Source organism: Carassius carassius, chromosome 40, assembly GCF_963082965.1.
Source record: "Carassius carassius chromosome 40, fCarCar2.1, whole genome shotgun sequence".
In the NCBI taxonomy this organism is placed as follows: Eukaryota; Metazoa; Chordata; class Actinopteri; order Cypriniformes; family Cyprinidae; genus Carassius; species Carassius carassius.
In genome coordinates, this window is record NC_081794.1 from 22,088,075 (window position 1) to 22,104,754 (window position 16,680).

A 16,680-nucleotide genomic window follows, 5' to 3' on the forward strand; every position below is an offset into this window, starting at 1 on the left:
AATAAAAACACAATCTAAGCGGAGTGACCTGGATGGCATCCGAACACAGCGGCACCATCTTGAACAGCAAACATCAAATGAGACGGGATTTTTTTTCCCATACACATAGCTTACAACTAACTCGGACTTAAATTAATATAGTTACAGACTGGTTATTTATATAACATTGCATAAAGATGCACATTACGAGCTATGACAGAAATATTTTACAAATATTAATACTAGTAGCTTTTAAAACACCAAAACAAGCAGTACTGGTCTAGTGTTTGAGCTAGCGTGAAAATAAGTGACAGTATAAACCAAAAAGTCAAGGTCATGAGGCTCTAAACTGTCAATCAAGGAAAGGTCGGAACAGACCTATGTGTTGCTGTGCATTGGGGACGGCCAGAGGCTAAAATTACTCATAACAGGAAAGAAAATATTAAGTTAAGCAAACACGATTCAAGACTTCAGGCTAAGTGACGACATTCTGTGTGTGTTGTTAATCCTTGTGTCTCACTGTGTAGATAGAGAAAGATAGTGACTGTAACACACACAGTGATGAGTGCAGATCTGACGATAAACTGAGGGATCACACAAAAGCCTTTGAGCTCAAAGCACACTGTGTGTCCTTGGACCATGTACATACAGCCACTCATACACACACACACACACACACACATCCACAGAAATACCACTACTACTTTTATAATCACTTATCAGAACTAAAAAAAAAAAAGCGAAAAAGCTGAAATTTCAATATACATTTCCAGCAATAATTAGAAAGCCCTATATTATGAACATCTGACCTGTTTGTCTCTGGAATATTTGATTTTAATTAGTCAATCATGGCAATATGGTCAAATATTTTTTTAGCTTGTTTTCATATGAAGAACTTGATGCTGATTGTACTGCTTTTTTATTTTTGAGATGGATTTCTCTGATTAGAAGTGCTATACAAATAAGATGATCCTAGGCTTAAAAAAACAAATTTACTCTAGGATAACATACACACTATGTATAAATAAAATACATTTTCATCTGTCTAATTATTTGCAGCACTACATGATCACAATTTCTAATAATTCATATCATAACGGCTAATAAGGGTCTTATGAAAAATAGCCTCTGGTCTGCTAGTGCACTAACTGCCCTACCACACCAGCCTATAAAAAACAGACTGACTCTGTGCATCAATGAGGGAACAAATCCATGAGCAGAGTCAACACAGCGCCCAAGGCCTCCTGTTGTGTTCTTGCAGTGTGTGTGGTTTGTTTACTGTTCCCTAGAATGAACACTGGAACCAAGTTTCAACCACACAACCATCGTGCCAAGCTGGTAATATGCAAATTGCACATGCAATGTCTGTATGAACTTGCATTCTTCTTATATTCAAGTATGATTGACTATGAAGATATGACATATGAAAAAATGACAGTGTGTGGGTGGCTGTGTTTGGCTCAAGGACACACTACAAGGGTTAAGTATTGTAGCTCTCACCTCATGCTACAAACACATGCATCTTTGTAGCAGCTGTGTGTGTGTGTGTGTGTGTGTGTGTGACTTGACTGTTGACTCACTCCAACCATGGTCCAAACAAACTTGGGCGGGCAGCCGCGGTGCTCATGTGTCCAATCGGAATTGTGTTTGCTAGGGGGCTAGCGCTGACTAAATAAAAACTGACACTGGGTGAGAAAAGTCAACTTCAGACGTGATCAACATTAAACAACCGCAGTCAAGCTTCGTTATATTAAATATATCTAATCTTATTAGTAATTTCACAGTACCACTGCATACTGCTTTAATAATAACAGAGATCTGTATTGTACTGTGTACCAAAATAAAGTAATATAAGCACAGATTTTTCTTCGGAAACTTGAGTTTTATATTTGAAAACATTAAAGTCCACTATACTTGATTAAATGACTTTACATTTAATAGATGTTTTTCGTCTCAATAAATTGAAAGTGAGATCATTATAGATCTGTTTCAGTAACTGTAGCGGCCCTTCAGCTCGTAGAAAAGAAACAGAGAGTTTTTGACGGGTGCCTTCGATTTATTTTAAGATGCAATAAACTTCATTGCTGAAGTGATCGTTGTCTTAATTCCTTGTTGCAAATGTTTTCCATGCATCACAACACTGTTTACACATTAACTTCATAGCACCATTACAATTGTATCACAGCATGGTGGCACCGTAAAACTACAAAGAAAACAAAAAACAATAGATAAATAAAGCAAAATAAACTCAAAAACAAACAAACATTCACTACACATTTAACATTGTTCAAATTAAACAACAAATGACACCAAAGAAATACATGAAAAACAAACTAACATACCTCGCTCTGCTTGCCAAAGGGATACTAAAGCTTAAACCATTTTTCTCAAGCTTGTTAGCTCAAGAACAAACGTGAAAATACTCTTGCTTTGTTTCCTCTCCCTTATATACACAATAAGGGTATTTCGCCATCTAGTGGTAAGGCCAAGCAAAACAAAAGGCCATTACACTCCCACCAATCATGTTATGATACACAAAAACAAAAACATACAAATATCATACATGATTTCAACCTTCAGTGACCCTTTTCCAACATAACACACAACAAAAAAAAACATTTTAACCTTGTGTTTAACCCAATTGTCTAATGCACGAGTCCCTATCAATGAATCATTCGCTTTCAAGTAGAACCACAAATTTTTGAATTGGTCGCTCAATGATTGAAGGTTTAGGGTGATGCCCTAACTTAGTCTTTAGTTTTCGTTCTCCTGTTTGAACTTTAACTCGTCGGACTAAGCCATCGTTCCCTTGAATGACTTCAACTACTCTACCTAACTGCCACTGGTTCCTTGGCAGCATGTCCTCTTTGATGATGACTATGTCATTAATCTCAAGATTACGCCGAGGTACGTGCCACTTCTGTCGTGTGGAAATATTTAGGAGATACTCCCTTTTCCAACGACTCCAAAACTGTTCAATTAAGTACTGGACTCTGCGCCACCTTTTTGTAGCATACATGTCTTCCTTCAGAAAGTTCCCAGGAGGAGGAAGAACAGTCTTAGACTTCATTAGGATAAGATGGTTTGGTGTTATTGGTTCCAGTGACCTGGGGTCATTTATTCCATCTATAGTTAATGGTCGACTGTTAACGATAGCCATTGCTTCGTAAAACAACGTTCTAAGAGAAGAGTCATCAAGTCTGCCGGAGCACTGAGAAAGCGTAGCATTTAGCACATTTCGCACAGTCCTGATTTGGCGTTCCCAGACACCACCAGAGTGACTAGCTGAAGCAGCATTAAAAACAAACTCACACTGATTTTCCACAAGAAACGCCTCCAGTGTCTTTGCGTCACATTCTTTAAGAGCTTCTCGAAGTTCATTTCTAGCTCCCACAAAATTTGTACCACAATCACAATAAAGTTGACGAACAGCTCCCCGGAGGCTTAGGAAACATCTTAGAGCATTAATGAACATATCTGTTGACAAATCTTCCAACATCTCGATATGGACAGCTCGAGAAGAAAGGCAAGTAAAGAGAAGACCATATCTTTTATACTCCTTTCGACCCTTCTTTATGATAAACGGACCAAAACAGTCCATACCAGTGTAACAGAAAGGGGCAGAGACTTCAATCCGTTCTTTAGGAAGCTCAGCCATTTGCTGCTCTTCTACTGGCCGTCTTAGCTTCCTACATTGTACACATTTGTAAATCAATTTAGATACTGATCTACTGCCACCGATAACCCAAAACCCATTTGCTCTGAGTTCCATGAGTGTTTGATACCTCCTTTGATGACAAATTTTTTGGCATGGTAATGTGTCAAAATGAGTTTGGTGATGTGGCTGTCTTTCGGCAAGATCACTGGATGCTTGAACTCTTCACTAAGAGACGACTGTTTCAATCTTCCTCCAACTCGAAAAAGACCACTTTTCAAAATAGGATCGAGATGAAAAAGTACACTTGATTTCTGAAGAACCTTCCCTCCTTGAATTGCTCTTATCTCTTGGGGAAAAGCCTGTTGTTGAACGAGCTTGATAACAACCTCAGATGCCTTTTCTTGTTCTTCCACAGTCACAATGTTGTTAAGATATTTCTGACTTGAGGCCAGCCTTTTTATTCTAGTAATCACATTAATGAGAGTTCTCCATGAAGAAAGGTGATTAAATCGTTCAAGAAAGTCAGAACTAACACCACCCTTCGTCACTAATGCTTGAACTAGTAGATTATTTGAGAAATTAGGAGGTGGACACACTTCTTGTTCCCATAAAAATTTGGGTGCTGACATCCAATTTGTTGAAGATATGTCTGAGACAAGAAGACCTCTCGAAACATGATCAGCTGGATTTTCAGATGTATTGACATAATACCACTGATGTGTACTTGTAATTTCCCGGATTAGTTGCACACGATTTGCAACGAACACATGAAACCATCTGGCTTCATTGTTGACATATGCTAGAACAACCTGCGAATCGGTCCAAAAGAACTCTTGATCAATCTTCAGTTCCAGTTCAGCCTTTAACATAACACTCATTCTGGCTGAAACTACAGCAGCAGACAATTCCAGTCTCGGAATGCTTTTGATCTTTGTGGGTGCAACTCGAGCTTTGGCCATTACAAGACTACAGTGTACTTCGTCTTTGTCATTCTTGAACCTAAGATAGGAACATGCACCGTACCCCAGGTTACTTGCATCAGAGAAATGGTGCAGTTCTGTCCAGACAATTTTACTAAAGGATGGTGGATGATAGCATCTTTGAATGCTGAAATCTTTCAAGTCCTGAAAACTACTTTTCCACTCCTCCCACCGTAGGAATAAGTTGTCAGGAAGAGGATCATCCCATCCAATATTTCTGCGGCACAACTCCTGTAAAATGCACTTTCCTTTCAACAGGAAAGGAGCAACAAACCCAATAGGGTCAAACAAGGAAGCAACAATTGACAAAATACCTCGACGTGTTCCAGGCTGGTCTTTCAGTTTGATGTCAAAACTGAAAGTGTCATCTTTCGTAGACCACTGAATGCCAAGAACGTATCCGGTTATTTCAGGAGTCAGGTTAAGAGGTTTAGTAGTTATTGCCCACTCTGTGGAATTCACACTCTGAAGAACTTCATTCTCATTTGAATTAAACTTATGGAGGCGTAACCCTCCATGCTTACACAGAGTTTGAGTTTTGACAATCAATTCCTTCGCTTCCTCTATCAATGGAACAGAAGTCAAACCGTCATCAACATAAAAGTTTTTCTTCACGAATGACGAAGCTGTGGGATACTCAGACTTATACTGCTCTGCAAGGTATTTAAGGCCAAAGTTGGCACATCCAGGAGATGAAGCGGCGCCGAAAAGGTGTACAGTCATTCTATATTCTTTGGGTTCTCTTTCCAAATCTCCATTTTCCCACCATAAGAATCTCAAATAGTTTCTATTATCGGGAGGAACATGAAATTGATGGAACATCTTTTCGATATCACATGTCACCGCAACAGCTTCCTTCCTGAACCGGCAAAGTACTCCCACCAGAGAATTTATCAAATCTGGACCAGTGAGAAGGGTGTCATTAAGAGAAATACCACAAAATTTTGCAGAGCAATCAAATACCACCCTCAACTTATCTGGTTTGTGAGGGTGGTAAACACCATGATGGGGTATATACCACACTGTTCCTTCATCAGATGTTACAGGAGCTATCTCTGCATCTCCCTTGCTGAACATTTCTTTCATGAAGGCCTTATAATGATCAAAATACTGTTGATTTGACTTCAACTTCTTCTTCAAGTGCTGCAAACGTACCATAGCAAGCCTCTTGTTATTAGGTAGTGAAGGAGGGCTGATGCTCTTGAAAGGAAGGGGCAGTTGAAAATGTCCATCTTCTTTATGTTGGATGTTGTCACTAAGAAGACGTATAAAACGGACATCTTCCTGGGACACATATTTATCCTCATAACCATTCTCATTGAAGTCTGACTCTAGTACCTTTAAAACATCATTAGCTGATGGAACTGACAATTCTTTCACTGAAACTCGATGAATGAAACTTTGACTTCCTTGTCTGTCCAGGTGGGGATTACAAAGGCCAATGATACTCCAACCCAACTCTGTTTTCTGCGCAAAAGGCTCATTTTCAGTGCCAATAATGACCTCTAAAGGAGCTAATGCTAAAGGACAATCATATCCAATTAACAATCCTATATCACAGCTCTGGAGTGGTGGTAACTCATTGGCAATGTGCCTGAGGTGAGGCCATTGCAACGCAGTCTTTCTCGTTGGAATATAAGCTTTATCCACGGGAATAAAGTCACAAGTATAGGCTTGCTGTACTTTAATACATTTCCCACCTTGGAGTCCTCGAACTTGTAAGCCACTAACCTTGTTACTTGGGGTGACTGTATCTGTGGTCGTCATTGTACTAAGTCTCAGCTTCACTGCTTGACTGCTTACTTGGAGCTCATCTAGAAAATCTTTCAAAATAAAAGTCGAATCGCTCTGTGTGTCAAGTAAAGCGTATGTGAGAATCTCATTTTGTGGCTTATCCACTGTTGAAATAAAAACAGGAACAATGCTAGAGGTAGCAGAAGCACGTATGAGACATAACCTTTTGAACTTCTTGATTAGTTTGCACGTCCGTAGGAGTGAACCCCATTCTTGATACATTCACAGGCCCTTTGATTTTATCTTCATGCAAGCAAGTTGGATGGCGAAAGCTACATGTGCCACAAATATGCCGTCTTTTGCAGTCTTTGGAAATATGCCCCTTTCTCAGACATCCAAAACAGATATGATTCTCACGAATAAAAGACCTTTTGTCAGCCATGGGCTTTCCTGCAAAAATAGGACATTTAGAGATGCTATGCGTTTCACTCCTACAGACAGAACATGGTGATACCGTCTTGAATTCTGTTCTTGTTGAATCTTTAACTTGAGTTGTGTTGAAAGCTCTGACTCTTTTGGGAAATTCCTCATCTGAAACTTTAGAACTCAGTAGAAGTGGAGAAGTGAATGGATTGCAAGCTATTTTGGACTCCTTCTGCAAAAACTCAGCAAATCGTTTAAAACTTGGATAATCACCAGTCATGTCTAACTCTTCAACCACAATTGTGCTCCATTTACGTACAATCCACTCAGGTAATTTCTTGAGTAATTTATGGTTTTCCTCACAGTCGTTCAAAATAGCCAAACCTTTGACATGCGGAATAGCTTCAACACAGCCTTGTAGAAAGTCAGTGAATTCTCTTAAGGAAAGTGGGTCATTTACTCCCACCTTAGGCCATCTCAGAAGTTTTTCTCGAAAGGCTCTCTGAACAATGAACGGGTTTCCATACCGCTCTTCAAGGACCTTCCAGGTGCCCTGGTATGCATCGTGAGAATTTCTATAGAAGAAACCTTCCACAGCCTTTCGAGCTTCTCCAGCAAGATAGGTTTTCAAGTAGAACATCTTCTCACTTGCAGGAATTGATTTACGATCAATAAGTGCTGTGAAGGACATTTTCCAATCAATGAACTTCAAAGGATCACCAGTGAAAGTCGTTGGCTCTGGGACAGGTAATCGATTTATGCTTAGAGAGTTCGCTAACACTTGAGCAAAGTTCTCAGTCTCTTGAGTTGTCTTTACCTCTTGAAATACTTGAGGATGGACTGAATCTACCTGAGGATTCAGCTGGGGTTGAGTTCCAGCCGCTCTCCTTCCAGACCACGTTGCATTACCTCTCCCCTCCTCCTCCACTTCAAGATTACTCTCATGATAGTTGTAGGCATTCACTCGAGCTGCGGCTACCTTGACTTCTTTATCTGCTTGTAGCATCTGCAGCTTAGTCCTTTCTTCTTCCAGTCTTCGATGCATCTCTGATTCTTTCTGTTTCACCTCTGCTAGCATTCTTGCTTCATTCAGCTTCCAGTCATTCTCCATCTCAAGTAATCTGGCCTGCTGATTGTGAATTTCTTGCATAGCCTTCACTTGTTCTACTTTGGCTGCGAGTTCAGCTTCTGCGTCAGCTCGTTTACTGGAAGCTCTGGAGAAGGTCTCCGATGTTGTTAGGCTTTCTGAGATGATGGTATCAGTGTTTGTGTAACCAAAGACAGATGCATACTCCTCTTTATTTAATGTCTGCCTTAGTCTCTCCTTTACAACTTCTTTTTGTTGGATCTGCTCAACAGTTTCTATTCGTTTGCTCACCAAATCAGAAATTTCTGCAGTTAGTGTGGCACAAACATCTACTCTTTTAACAATCTCTGAAGTTGTTGTTTGATTGCGCAATAAGGGAGCATAATGCTGGGTGACTACATCATGTTTAGTTTGAATGTCCTTTAAAATATGTTCAAGCTCTTCATATGTGCAAAAAACTTTCAATTTAGACCTAGTTTCCTTAGCGGTCTGCTTCCAGGAGTCATAAGCTTTATTAAAAGCTTTCTCTTGCTTCTGGGTCTCCTGTTTATGCATCTCTAGGCCTTTCTCTGTACGATTTCTTTTTCGAGAACTTGATCTTGATCTAACCGGTTGCATTTCTTTAGAAATATTTAAATCCTTATCAGGAACTAACTTTTGACTTGCTTGCGCTGCCATTTGCTCAACTGTGTCTTCCATTTTGTCTGTCTACAAACTTGAGAGCAATGCATTACTCATATCAGACATCTATAATTTAGACACTCAAATAATCAGCAATGGTAATAAGTCAATTTATATATGCAACACGATCACGAATTCTTTGACATTCAACATTTTACACGTGCTTGTGACATATAGGCTACCATAAATATAAAACCCAGCATTTACCTGTGGCAGTCAATAACTTATATAAAGAAGACTGAAATCAATAACTTCAACATCATAATCAATATTTCACAACTCCTTCAACTTCATATCTTGAACGTCAATTCTCTATAAAATTCAAAACATTTTTAAACATCTAAAGTGTCTTTAATTGTAAAGATTTCAACTCACACAGTCCAGAAACTTGTATTTGCATTCTTACTTCATGTAACGTTCTTTTACTGAAAGTTTACCTTTTCATCTGTAACAGTAACGTTGATATGCGATCACCATCCAAACGTTCATGAATGAGCCACGCTCCAACTGACTGTGTAATTTTACAATCCTGATGAGGTATCCGTCTCGGACTGACGTAACGTGATTCAATCAGCGCTTTAGATGCAAAGTCCAGTGTCCCACTCACGCGATGAAACAACAGCAACACGATGAAACCTCATGTGTAGCAGCGAGTTTTACTGTAGCGGCCCTTCAGCTCGTAGAAAAGAAACAGAGAGTTTTTGACGGGTGCCTTCGATTTATTTTAAGATGCAATAAACTTCATTGCTGAAGTGATCGTTGTCTTAATTCCTTGTTGCAAATGTTTTCCATGCATCACAACACTGTGTTTACACATTAACTTCATAGCACCATTACAATTGTATCACAGCATGGTGGCACCGTAAAACTACAAAGAAAACAAAAAACAATAGATAAATAAAGCAAAATAAACTCAAAAACAAACAAACATTCACTACACATTTAACATTGTTCAAATTAAACAACAAATGACACCAAAGAAATACATGAAAAACAAACTAACATACCTCGCTCTGCTTGCCAAAGGGATACTAAAGCTTAAACCATTTTTCTCAAGCTTGTTAGCTCAAGAACAAACGTGAAAATACTCTTGCTTTGTTTCCTCTCCCTTATATACACAATAAGGGTATTTCGCCATCTAGTGGTAAGGCCAAGCAAAACAAAATTAAAGGGGAAGGCCATTACAGTAACCTTTTGATAAACACTTTGTCAAAAAAGCAGTAATGGTCATTGATTGGTTCCAATCCTTGGCAGATAATTGATCATCAACACTGTGGTAAAGTTCAAACCAAGTGTAAACCAAGTTCCCAGTGATTAGTAATAGGTCTGTCCACACTCAAAGTGAGAATGCTGTCAATCACAGGTGACCTGGAATTCTAGAGAAATGAGATTTCAGAGTGGGCGGGGCTACCAGAGGAGATGCGATACCTCAAAAATAAAATTGAGAATAATAACAGAATGCAGGGGTTTTGAGATGAGTTTTAAAAAGTTGGCAATTTTTTAACTTGACAGTTGCTGCATCCAAATATGCTTACTTCCATGGCCAAAAACAGTACGTATGTCCAAGTACATAGTATTCAGAAAAACATCAGGTGAAAAGTACATAAATGACCTGCTACTTCCAATAATATTCTGTAGTGTGCATTCATTGGAAACTTTACCAACCCATGAAGCCACGGAAGAGAAGTTGTGAATGGCTGTGAAGCGACACAACTGACGCTGATAAGTCAGGTGCCAGTAATAACATGGCGGATGTAGTGCGTCTGAATTTAATTAATACTAACTAGGGGTGTAACGAGATCTCGTGGCACGCAAGATCTGACTGGTCTCGCGAGAACGTGATGATATCCTCCCGGACCTTTCAAATATATTTGCATTACACTGGCCCTTTCACCTGTGGTGGTATGTAAGATATTTTATGTTCACTCAGGCAAGTGGACTCATGATAAGTGGGAAAATTACACAGTTTAGTCTTTATCCAGTCATTAAAACAGAATTCACGGAATGTCACGGAATTTGTCAAACTTTGAATTACATTTAAAAGTAAAGATAGATCATTACACTTAATTCAAGTGACGATATGTACCTATAAAAATATAGCTGCAAAAGTCGATTTAAATATGAATCCTGCGTGTTCTGCGTGTCTCTGTTAATGAATGGCGCAGACACGAGTTTCATTTACTACACAGAAGCACGCCTGATGCTTGCGGTGATTTCAGCATCTGCGTCTCTCTTAATGAGGGTGGAAACACAGTAACAACTTCTCCAAAACTGCTCTGAGAGTGACTTCATGAGCATCTTACCGTTTGATTTGAGTAAAACTAGCATCACTTACACAGAACTGTAAAGGTATTGGCGGCAACCCATCAAAATAAAAGTCCGGTCACGTTACTATTCTTCAGTAAAATGTACATTGTAGGAGTGTAACGGTTCACAAAATTCACGGTTCGGTTCGATACGATACACTGGTGTCACGGTTCGGTTCGGTAAGTTTTAGATACAGCAAAAAGAAAAAATTGGCAGATAAATTTCCTTGATTTTTAAAAAATGTTTTACTTATTAAAACTAACAAAGTATGTTTTTTTTTTTTTTTTTTACATTGAACAATGATGGAGCTATTCTTTACCCATCTTCTATGGTGTTTTCTTAGCAGCATACTGTATAAAACAAAAACAGCTCCTTATAAAAAAAAATGAAAATGTTATATTATTGTAGTAGTTATGAACAAATACAAAGATGTAGCTTTTTATATGGAACTCTATAACTCTTTATATTGAGTGTGTTTTTACTCAATTGGTTCTCTATAGGGCTTATGTTTTTTGGAACAAAGCAGGAATTACGGTCTGTCTGAAATGGGCTCGTGAAGGAATATTGTAACGGTGCTCAATTACATTAAGCATGTTCTTAAAACCTACGTTTTCCACTACAGAGTAAGGCGCTCGCTCACTCAGTACGCGCTGCGTTTAACAGACCAGAAATAGAAGATCCTCCAATAACCAACAGGTCTGGTGTTTGGGTGCACTTTGTATTCCCTGTAAGCTATAATGGTGATGATAGAATGAATGGTAAATAGTAAGGTCTCATATCCGCGGCTATAACGTAAATGTAGCCTAACAATCGCCGTGGTGATGTCTTTTGCCCTGTTTGAATCCGTTGGAAATGTCTGTCTAAATGCTGCGGGGATAGTTTGTTGCGTGTATGTTTCGCCTTTTTTTCGTCTTTTCCCAGATACTGACACACTAAGGTGATGTCGGCGTAAATGAGTTGACATGTTTCAAGTATTCCCCCTGGCGTTTTTTTTTTTTTTTTTTTTGTATTCCCGCTGGTGTACCCTAGATGCAACATATCGCTGTTTTTTTATCCACCACTCTCTTGCCATCACCATTATAGCTTACAGGGAATCCAAAGTGCACCCAAACACCAGACCTGTTGGTTATTGGAGGATCTTCTATTTCTGGTCTGTTAAACGCATTGGCCATTTTGCAACGAGCCTTCAGCGTGTATTACTGAGTGAGCGAGCGCCTGACTGAGAAGCCTAACATAAACATATAAGTTGGTGTTTTTTTCTTCTTCGGGGGTGTCAGGGGCGTTGCCTGTTACGTCGTTTGGGTTATTGGGCTACCTTGTTGAACGCATATCATTATATTTCACAATTTTTTTTATTTTCCAAATATAATTAATTAGTCCAACGAACCGTTCGGTCCATAATGCGTACCGCGGTTCAATACGAATACGCGTATCGTTGCACCCCTAGTACATTGCCGGCTATGTAATCTACTGCTATGTAGTAACTTCTACTACTACAAAAATGAAACAAACATAATTTTTTAAGGATTAATCACACAACATTTTTCCAAGTTTTAATTTTAAAAATAAATCCCCTTTGTTTGTAAAAAATTAAAAATTAAAGTTTTCTTAATTTTCAATAATTAAATGATTAAATGACAGTTAAATGTGAAAATGTTTCATGATTTTGATTAATTAGACATGCTTTTTAATTGATACAATTTTATTTAACTATTAAAAAGGAGTTGAAATGAATGGGAATTTAGGAAAAATTAAATGGATTTCATAGGGCCCTAACTATCCCTCAGCCTTGCTGCGCCCCCCAGTTTGGGAACCACTGCTTTATTACTGTAAATAGATACATTAATCGTGTTAATTATATGTGGAAATCAGTTTACTAAATAATAAACTTGACTGACTGGTTCACTTCCACTTTAAAGGGATATTTGTGTTGTTTATTTTTATTTATACTATTTATAATTTTTGTGCAATTACTTGTCAGTTGAGATCGTGGCAAAGCCTTCTGCAGTGTTTATTACGGCATAACATTTATTAAAATAGATGTTTCATTTCAAAAAGTTGATTTCAAAATGTTGCTGGTTCTTGTCTTGTCTCATTCTCGTGAACCCAGTCTCGTGTCTCGTCACGTCTCGTAAGATAAGTGTCTCATCACCCCTAATTCTAACCAAATTCTTTCTTATTAAGAACATACTTTTTTAAAGGGGTGGTTCGGGATTTTTGACATCGGACCTCATTTTTAAGTCAGCCTGGTTGTTATTCATTAGTGGAGACATTTTTTTTTTTTTAATTATCCAGTCTTTATATTTGGATAGATAGCCGATGCTAGGCTAGCGCGAGTCAATGGGTATATGTTAGCCAGCCATTAAAAACCGTTTTACCCGCTCCACAGTGCACCAAACGCAAATCAATTATAACACTAGACTATAGATGCAAATGTCCGTTGATAGAATAATGTTAGAAATCAAACTTACCTTTCATCACATTGCATTAGTTATAATTTGTTCCCTGTAATCATAAGCCTTGTCGACAGCAGCAGCGGAGTGATATTGATTACCTAGGCAACCGAGTGAGCCGGTCCACACATGACGCAAGTGTATTTACCTGCCGCTGGCACACTGATCATTACTAACATCACATAAGCAGAGCAAAGTAGAGCCGGAGCAAAGTAAAATTCCGCAGCGGCTGAGAAACTAGTTCCTTTAGGATCATTGAGATGAAAGGTAAGTTTGATTTCTAACATTATTCTCTCAACGGACATTTGCATCGATAGTCTAGTGTTATAATTGATTTGCGTTTGGTGCACTGTGGAGTGGGTAAAACGTTTTTTAATGGCTGGCTAACATATACCCATTGACTTGCGCTAGCCTAGCATTGGCCAACTATCCAAATATAAGGACTGGATAATTTAAAAAAAAAAATGTTTCCACTGATGAATAACAACCAGGCTGACCTAAAAATGAGGTCCGATGTCAAAAATCCCGAACCACCCCTTTAAAGGTTACCAAGTTAGTTTCAATTCAAATATTGTACTAACCAGACAGTATGCAGTTTCAGACATAGCTAGTGTCTTAAAAAAAAAGTGCAACATCTAGTGTTTGCATGCTAATTAACAGTAGTAAAACAAAATAATATAAGAAAAACATCTAGATAAAAATAGCTGATTAGTCAACCATCGTGAGTCATAATTATGACGTAATACATAAAATACAAAAAGAACTTCAAAGAAGGAGGAGTCAGCTGTTTTAATGTTGTTTCTTGTCAGGGAAATTTATTTTTTGGTTGGAAAGGAAATCAAAACTGGTTTGAAAAACGACCAGGAAGCATATGCGTGGGGAAAAAAACATAAACAAGTAATTCATTCCCAGAACAAAAAAATCCATCTCAGACACACTGAACCCTTTTTGCATAATGTAAAATGTAATCTGTAGCATAATGCCAATGTAAGCAACCCCAAATGTGTGTTTATTATTGACGTTATTTCTGTATTAAAAGAAAGGACTAGATGGCACCGCTCAAATCCTGTCACCAAGACAACAGCAACCCCTACGCAGATAAAACCCCCTCCATCAGAGGGCTGGATTCCGTGGTTTTGGTTTATCCTGCCTACCTTTTTATGAATCCCAGAGGAAAGCGTTTACTCTCAAAGCATGTTTAAAACAAACAGTGGATGTTAGACGTGTATTTTAAGTGCCTTTTCTGTAAACCTCAGGGTTTTCAAGAAATATTACCTTTCTGCTCGAACAGTAAATATAGATCTAGCTTTTTTCCACAGCACTTGCCTCGACTGAAATCTGTCCTGACCTTACACGATAACTCACATACTGTGATTTTGTTTAGAAAACGTTCAACAAAAACACATCTTCTGACCAATGAATTTCCAAGACTGCTTTAGTTGTTTGCAATAAATAGCTGGATAAGGATTTATTTTATAGAGATTATTCTCACAAAGGATTAAACATATATAAATATATATATATATAAAACATACACATGTTTTAGAAAGAAACAAATGCTTTTATTCTGCAATGGTGCATTAAATTGATCAAAAGCGATAGGAAGGACTCTTATTTTACTAAATATTTATATTAATAAAAAATAGTATAAAAAATAATCTATAATAATATTGAATGTTTTTTAAATAATATTATATTAAAAATAGTTCAATTGCTGTTAAAATAGAAAACAGCTAATTTAAATTAAAAAAGTATTCTTTATGTATGTGTGTGTTTGTGTGTGTGTAACTTATTTTAACAAACAAATTAATTAATTAAAATTACTGTACATGAAACATCTTAAGTTATTATACATTCAATATACAGACATGCAGCAGACAGTTTCAAAAATCTCTAAAGACCCTAGATGCACTTTTCTCTTTGTCCTGCTACCCCAGATGAATTACACACGTATATCATTTCAATATCATTTCAGTGTTACTTCAGGTCTGCTAAGCACTACAAAACCCTCGAGAAAACACCCCATGTACTCAAATCCACTACAGCAAACCATTACAACAAGTCAGCACCTTATGTTACACCCACAAAAATATCTCTACTTGAATTCAACATTGTAGCTCTCTCCCCGAATAGACATATTGTAAGACAAAAGTTGATTTAGCAGAGATTCAACACCCTTACATACATGTCTGTACACTCCTACTTCTCCCTCTGTATGCTCTAGCTCTGCCTCTCATCCCAAGAGAGCCTAAATATAGGTCAAGGACTAGAGTCAACCAGGGCAAGGAAAAAAATACAATAATGAAGGCAAATTAAAATGAAAAATCTGCAGTGTCTGAGCACAAATGAACTGTATGAGCCATTATGCAGCAGCAAACTTTAGCAACACTTCAGTTTAAGCACCTGAGTGGGTAAAGATGTCATAACATTCTCAATCATTTTACAAGTATGTCAATTATGTTCCATGCAATTAAGTAAAAAATGTTTTCCCATCTCAAATTCTGATCATGCATAGGCTAATTCCACCTAAAAATGTGAACACTGGCTCTGTGGTGCTATCAAAACATTGCTCTATTTGTTCGAGCATCCCGACCAGCCAGAAATAGTGGCTGGCTTAAACGATGGTGTGTGTCTGTGGTGATAAAGCATAAAGACAACAAGTTTTGACAGATTTAGGAGCATCAGTGAGGTCTGGTGCTGATAAAGCCTGGTTAATGAGTTTGTTCGAGCCTCTCAAGGCTTTCACACAAACCATTTTACTAGTTACTGACTTCTTTGAAACACCACACACATTTGGCATGAAGTAGCCACTACATCTCCAGGATACAGTTTAAAACAGATTTTTTGCTGAATAACAGTTCAGCATTTATATGGAATATAATGCTTTTGTAACATTGTAAATGTCTACTGTCACTTTTGATCAATTTAAACCATCCTTGCCAAATTAAAGTGTTAATTTCTTTCCAAAAAAGAAACATACCTGTACACGATCAAATTCATCACACACTGAGAGCCCACGTGGTAGTCCAGGCTATCCTCACAGAAGTGAATGTGACCTAACCTCACTTTATATTCTCACGGCATCTGCTGTGTGAATCTTATGAACTGGGCCATGACAAGTGAGAAGGGCTGTTTAATAATATCCAGAGAACTTCCATAGCCTCCAGCACTACAGCCTGTGAAACTAAGTAGGCTAAATGATACCCTAAGTAACATCACAAAAACTCAAATACTGTGCATTGCAAAACTTTGTATTCTAGGGATATACCCAGATCATCTTCCTATCAATAACAACTTATCGACTTTGGCCTCCTACAGGCCAGGAGGATGGTTGCTTTGAGTTGGAAAGAGACTGAAATATCTTCTGCACACTCTTGG

At 38.0% G+C, this 16,680-nt stretch overlaps 1 protein-coding gene across 2 annotated transcripts in view; it reads right to left on the reverse strand.

Annotated features, from left to right (window-relative positions):
• The window catches only part of sema4gb (sema domain, immunoglobulin domain (Ig), transmembrane domain (TM) and short cytoplasmic domain, (semaphorin) 4Gb), a 35,960-nt gene that overhangs the window by 15,328 nt on the left and 3,952 nt on the right, over nt 1-16,680 (reverse strand). The gene's annotated exons all lie outside the window — the stretch shown is intronic.